The 7,087-nt window shown below is 49.4% G+C and overlaps 1 non-coding gene across 1 annotated transcript; it reads right to left on the bottom strand.

Annotated features, from left to right (window-relative positions):
- Window positions 1-4,496: 4,496 nt before the first annotated feature.
- Window positions 4,497-4,569, bottom strand: Trnan-guu (transfer RNA asparagine (anticodon GUU)). The gene has a single exon. It is a non-coding gene; the product is annotated as a tRNA-Asn (tRNA).
- Between the last annotated feature and the right edge of the window lie 2,518 nt (window positions 4,570-7,087).

The raw sequence follows: 7,087 nt of genomic DNA, 5'->3' as shown, positions 1-7,087 counted from the left end.
ATGTCTGAGACAGCAGAACATTGTTTTTTGCGATGCCATATTCCACTTTTACTGTGGAGTAGGGCGGCGCAAATATTTGGGCTCCCAGCAGTTGACTGGGCCACCGTAAGGTACCTGGAGCCGTTGCCGGTCGCACGCGCAGAGCGGAAGCAACTAGCATTGCTGATTTCGGAGATTAACTTCCAAATTTGGATTCGCCGGTGCCGGCTGTCCTTTGGTGGTCCAGATGTTGGGAGCATGGCTATTTTTCAGGCAGTGAGAGCCGGGCTGCGTGCACATGTCATCCGTGAGCAGTCATTATTTGGGTCTGTGGAGTGCTGTCGCCGCTGGCTTACAGCGACTCGGCTCTTTGATCATGATCAAGGTGAGTGGCATAACAAGTTCTAGTAAGCCCACGAGGACTGTACTGCTCCCCCGTAGCGACTCTTCGGGAGTTTCAGGATTGTTCGCAGGGTATGGCACGTACAAAAAGCAATCTCCATTTGGAGCGTTGTTATCTGGTATGTAAGATAGAGTTTGTGTAAAAGAGGCTACCTCCATAGGTAGTTATCTTGCTTGATGACAATACACACGCAGTGGAGGGGCCAAAAAGGGAACGTGCGTCTTATACGGTGAAAGGCAAAAGCACATTTATTAACGCGCGGTCTGCATTCGTCTTGGATCGGGGCCGAAAGGCCTCTGGGCTGCCATTTACCACACTACAATACGCTTATAGTGCCAAAATCCTAGCCATAATGTAGCCTTGAAATAAAACATTGTTCCATATCTTATGAGAATGTGTGGCACCCCACTGCATAGTATATGGCACATTTCTGAAAGAACACATTTATAGCGATATGTGCAGATTTGAGAACATCCTGTGAATATCCAAATATCCCGAAGTTGACGTCCGTGGAATGTGGAAAAAGTGGGACAAACCATAGTCGCCAGGACGTACATGCGACGTCTACGGGCTCTCTGCAATGATCCATGGGATATCCAAACATCCAATTTGGGATATCAGGTGGACATCTCCTAGACGTCTATGGTTTACTGGGTTGCAACGCATCACAAAAGCGCCACAATTTTTAAAGTGTACGACCCGACTTCAGCTTTATCACGGGCGAAAATGTCTCCTTGAAGTCAATTCGTTCAACCTAGGAGAAGCAACACGCGAATAACGACTTGTCTTGATCACCGTTTTCGTTGTAGTTCTTCCGGAAGATCCATTTACTTTTTAATACATCCCGACCGCTCGCCCCCGAGGAACAACATACCGTGATTTGTTCTCTCCTGTCTTCCTGCTCTGATCTACCTTCAAATCCGCGTAAACGGCGGAGTGGGGCAGATGGGATCCTTTCCTTCATATACCAAGAGGGGCCCCTTGATAACGCGGTCCGCCCCCAGGTGGGTCGTCGGGGCAGTGCCGCTTGCAGTGTTGTTCCGGGAAGGTATTTTCTTAGATCCTGTAAAGATCACTGATGCACTGCAAATAAGTTTTCCTTATCTTCAGGTCTCCCTTCGCGGTTGAGGGAAGCGAACGTGAGCTGGTCCTTCAGATTTTGGAGAAGGGACTGTGAATGACGTCCCCCCCCCCAGGATGGGCCCTGTCTTCGAATGCGCGGCCGACAAAAAGATCGTCGGGATCGCAGCAAGATTTTAAAAAATATATGATTTGTAATATCCTCTTCTATGGTCTTTCTCCATTCGGTTCCGTCAGGCACTGACAGTGCTTGTTCCGCAATTTTTGGGCCTAGCACGAAATTGCTTATTTTTACTGCAAATTACGAATAACTTTGCTTGGGCTTGGTGTCTAGCTGCTCGGAACGCCTGGGAAGCGCTGATTGCGGACCACGTTGACAGCATGAGCCAGTGATGGCATCAACATTTGGAGGGCACACGTCTGCAGTCGCTCGCGCAACCTCCGACGGTTCCACTAGCGCTTTCGTTGAGTTTTTGCAGTCAATGCTATCATAATCCAAGTGTAAACCCACGGCACCATCGCTGAATCCAGGTTGACAAGGTGGGGCCAGCGTGTTGTTTATGCCCTTGCACGGAAAGCAATCTTCGTCAAAGAAAATGTCACGGTTGACGAAGAAACCGTCGGTTTCCCTGTCCCACAAGTTGTACCCTTTTACGCCCTCGGGGTACCCGGCGAACATATATTCTACTGCCTTTGGGTCCAGTTTGGACGATCGACGCCGCTTGTTTATGGCCCAGGGATCTGCATCCAGATGCCCTTTGCCAAATCACAGCTGGTTTCGCACCTGCCCGCCCACCGAGCTGGAGGAACGCGTATTTCGTACATAACCGGAAGTTCCAAGGGAGTCCGCCCAGAGTGTTTTGGGAATACCAGACTCTGGTTCCAGAGGTTTTACCATACATGTTTCATGAAGGAAATAGAGATGACGTCTGCCTTTTGAAGAGGAGTTTGTACGGGTTACGCCTGTCGGGCAGGCAGTGGAATGTGAGGCTTGGAGAGTTTCTCAAGAGCGTCGGCGTAACCAGGCCCAAAGCGGATCCCCGTCTCTCTTTCGACAATCCTCACCTTCCTTCCATCCCCTCTTCTTCCTCTGTTAGCTTAATCTCTTCGTCCCCTACCCCCTCCCTTCGACATGTACCTGCCGCCACTATTCTGAGCAGGCAGACTGCTGCGGACTTCTTTTACTAATAAACGTCACTGCCACCACCACCGCCATCCCGTATGGCAACGTTCTCTCCGTTGATTTCATGAAAAACGAATGGCGTATTGTCATCAAGTAATACAAGGTGGTCGTGATGGTGGTGAAAGGGCAAGTAATACAAAAGAAGCGTACGCCTCCGTTTTCAGCAAGTCAGGCGAAAGAACGAGGTCACTGGGGATGATGGTTGACTACGTGCGTGCTATATGGTGAAGTTCATTTTTAAAGGTGTACCATGATCAAGATTTATTTCAGTTCTCAAAAGTAGAATGGCGTCTTCATTGCGCACCGCTATGTGGCGTGAGAGGCGAACACTTTTATTGTTAAGCTTCAACCACACCGGCAAAGTTGGATAACTAGCACTGATGATGTGTAGCAGTGGGAAGACTGCAACACAGCGTTTGCGACAGTCGTCGCACTAACAATGGTATCTTGGTATGGCAAGTTCCATGTTAATCTATGAGATGTCCACATCCTCGTGTTGTTCTCCCACTTGCAGCTTTCCAGTGTCATGGACTGTTGCATGGCGAAACGGACACGTATAGCAATCTCTGACCAGCCTTAGTCGCTGGGTGAGAGTTGGTATTCAGAATGTTGTTCGAGTCTATTTGAGATGCTGCAGGAAGCCTCTCCCTGTGGCCGGCCTTCCATTTGATGCCAATACACGCGCGCGCGTGGTATTTCTGTTGTTTCCGGGAAGATTTTTTCCAAAGATCTTGGTATTCACGGCGTCGAATCACCGCGGGCTGGCTAGATGCACGCCGCGCCAGTCTTCAGTGGAAGTTGGCCCACAACGTTCTTCCTCTTCGCGAGCGACTACACCGCTTTCACATCTCTCCCTCTGACGGTTGCCCGTCTTGCGGGATGTGTGAAACCGCAGAGCACTGTTTCCGGCGTTGTCGTGTTCCTCTTCTGCTGTGGCGCAGAGTAACCCAGATATTTCAGCTGTCGACTGTCGCCTGGGCCACCGTACAGTTCCTGGAACCGTTGCCTGTTCCGCGCGTTCAGCGTAAACAATTGGCTTTATTAATTACGGAGATCAACTTTCAAACTTGGATCCGTCGTTGCCGGCTGGCTTTCGGTGGTCCAGACTTCGGAGACGCAGCTATATTTCAGGCTGTCAGGGCAGGGCTTCGTAGCCACATTGTCCGTGAGCAAGCACTGTATGGTCTTGTGGAGTGCTCTCGCCGCTGGCTGACGTCTACTCGTCTTTTCCGCCACGTTCAGGGTGAGTGGCAAATCGTGTTCTAGCCAGCTCGCTAGGACCGTACTGCACTCTGCAGCGGCTCTCCCGTGTTTGGATTGTTCGCTTGGTATGGTAAGTTAGTGTCTGTCCAAAGGGGACTACCTCCATAGGTAGCTCTCCTGCTTGCTGAGAATACACACTCTTGGTATTCGCTATAATAGGGCTGGGATCTCTTCTATTTTGTGGTTGCGTGTTCACGAGCGCAACGTCTCGCTTCTCACTGATTTAAGGGGCCTAGTGCTCCCTATCACCTGTAGAGCTCGCCTGGCTGCGTCGTGGTTCCTGAGCAAATATTGGTATCACGGGACAGTTTGCCTTCCCCCTAGTCTGGTTTTCCTTGCAGCAACTCGTACGGCCTTTCGGTTCATCTGGGGCAACGGAGCTGAGTGGGTATCCCGTGCACGTATGTAGCAGCCGAGAGAGGTTGGCGGTTTGCGGGTTCCGCACGTAAGAATCAAGTGTCTTGCGCTCGGGATAAAGGCAATTTTTGACGGCCTTAGTGACCCTGGCCATCCCGCCCACGATCTCCTGCAATACTGCTTAGGTCCAGACGTACGTCTGTTTGAAAGATGAAAGTCACTGAAAAGGTTAGCCAGCTGTAGGACTCGAACCCACATCTTCTGGATCAACGGTCCAGGGCTCTACCAATTGAGCTAAGCTAACACGCCTTCGCAGCGACTTCCAGGGTGCGTCCTCTGAAGGGACAAACCAGTCACTCTCTCTCACTCATCCTCCTTTCACTCTTACATTTTTGCACACTCATACACACATTCATACGACAGGGATCGACGCCTTTTTCTAACCTTTTCAGTGACTTTCATCTTTCATCGTTAATTTCTTAGGCAACTTGAGGCCTTGTATGCGTTTGTCCCTTCTATGTTGTTCCAGCCTCAGATCATCAGTTCTCTCATGTACGTCTGTTTCGTCCGCTTGTGCAGAATAGACCGCGCTCTGAGTTTGTGGCCTCGCACTTGAGAGAGTACGTTTGAACGTCCGTCGCCTACGCGCATCATTCCCGTCGGAGGATTTCTTTGTCTGGTCCGTCAAGCAGTTTTATGCCGCTCTTCTGAAGCTCCTTCCGACGGCGAGCTCGGCTGTGCCTCGGCCGATCGCGTGGCGTCATATTACGGCCGGCTGGTTGGATGCGCGCCGTGCAAGCTTGCAGTGGCGTCTTGCGCACGACGTTTTACGTCTCAGGGACAGGTTGTCCCGCTTCGGTTTGACCAGGCCTTTTTGCCCTTTCTCTGCCCTACCTTTGAAACATCGGAGCACGCTTTTCGCAATTGTCTGCTCCGGGATTTTTTGTGGCACAAGGCTGAGGTGCTTTACGGCATTCCATTCATTCGGTAGAGCACGGTCCAGTTGCTGAGCTCGCTCCAAGTTCCGGTCTGCGATAGACGCCAGTTTGTACTCCTGGCGGTAGGAATAAACTACCAGGTCTGGATAGCACGCTGCATAGCTGTGCACGGTGGCCGTGCTCGCACCGCCGTTGAGGTACTGAACAGGGTCAGAGCGGGCATCCGTAGAGTGCTATACAGGGAGAGAGCAGTCCTTGGGGCCGTCCAGTTTGGTAGGTGGTGGCAAACATCAGCGACCCTATTCGAAGAAAGGAATGGTAGGTATATCATCCGCTTCTAATATCCTTCGTGCTGCTGTCCCACGAGCAACTCTCCGTGAGTTTTGGTTTGTTGCGAGGTGGCATCTAGCACGTACATCAATCCCAGACCTGCCGTGAGCTCGTCTTCGGGTGTTGGCGTTGCGATGGTTGTAGACTAGTGCTTTTGTTGCGTTAAAGGGAGCCAGCCAATATGGCTGGTCTTCCACGATGATGCCAATACATATATGTGGCTCTCGTAGCAAGGAGGAAACTTGGCAGTTGGCAATACGAGGAAAGTGAAGGACAAGAAACCGAGGACGTTGATAAGAAGGGCCGGGGTATGGGTTTGAAAGGAAAAGGTTATCTAGGAAGGCAAAAAAAAAAGGTGGCAGAAAGGCGAAGGTTGATATTTAGATTATAAAATATTAGCAAGGGCAGTCGTGTTGCCGAATACAAGGAAATATGGAAGAATGGGTGTCACTATCACAGGGTGCTGCAGTTAAAGGTCGAAGAATCCAAAGGTAAAATTTAGGAGCTGAGAGATGTTATAGAATGGACAACCAGAAGGAGAATAATGAGTATTCTCAAGACCTTGGACCAAGAAAATGCATTTGACCGGCTTAAATACGCATATTGAAGAGAAACATTAGAAGGAATTGGGACGGAAAATCCAATAATAAACAGAATAGGAGCAATGTATGAAAACGCCAGGAGTAGACTACTCACCAATGGGCAATTGGGCAAGAGCTTTCACGCCAAGAAAGGAGTAAGGCAAGGTTGCCCCCTGTCTCCCCTGGTGTATGTGTTAGCCTTTGATAGGTTATTACGAGAGCTGAACGAGTCTGAGGCAGTGAAAGGGGTTGGATTACCTGGGGCAGTACAGTGTAAAACCATAGTGGCCTACACAGAAGATCTCACTATGGTAGTTCAAGGCGAAAAGGAAGTTGAGAAAGCTCTAGAAGTAACGGAAGAATATGGGACAATGAGCGTGGCGAAAATAAAAAGAGACAAATCAAAATTGATATATTTAGGTGAGGAGAAGCCGAGGAAAGATCTGGGTTTGAGCATTGTGGAGGAGACGAAAATCCTCGGAGTCAGGTTTAATAAGGACGGGGTTTCACACAATAATTGGATGCAGTTGGAAAAATACTTGGAAAAATTGAAGGAAGACTAGGAAGATTGACTAGGACTAGGAATTGAAGGAAGATTTCAGTTTATATGGGATGGGAAAACGCAGTGGGTAGCGCAAGAGAAAATGGAGCTGCCTATTGAAGTTGGGGGCCTACAGATTGCTGATCTGAAACAATTGTCACAAGCACATTCTTTACGTGGAATATATAGGATGTTTGATGGCAAGGAGATTGGACAGCAGGTAGCAAAATTTTGGCTGGGAATAAACATAAGACATTTTCGCCAACATGGGATGGATCATAGGAGTCCAATGTCGGAATGGCAGCCAGCAATTTATGAAGCAGGGAAGCACACTTTGCTGCAATTGAAAAGATTAGACAAGAGCAAAGACTACAGCGGAAGCTCAGTCGAGAGCTGATGGTGAAAGCAATAGAGAAATATCCATCTACAGTA

The sequence above is a fragment of the Ornithodoros turicata genome, chromosome 9 (genome assembly GCF_037126465.1).
Source record: "Ornithodoros turicata isolate Travis chromosome 9, ASM3712646v1, whole genome shotgun sequence".
Taxonomy (NCBI): domain Eukaryota; kingdom Metazoa; phylum Arthropoda; class Arachnida; order Ixodida; family Argasidae; genus Ornithodoros; species Ornithodoros turicata.
Note: the sequence above shows the minus strand (reverse complement) of the source record. Positions and strands in the feature narration are given on the sequence as shown.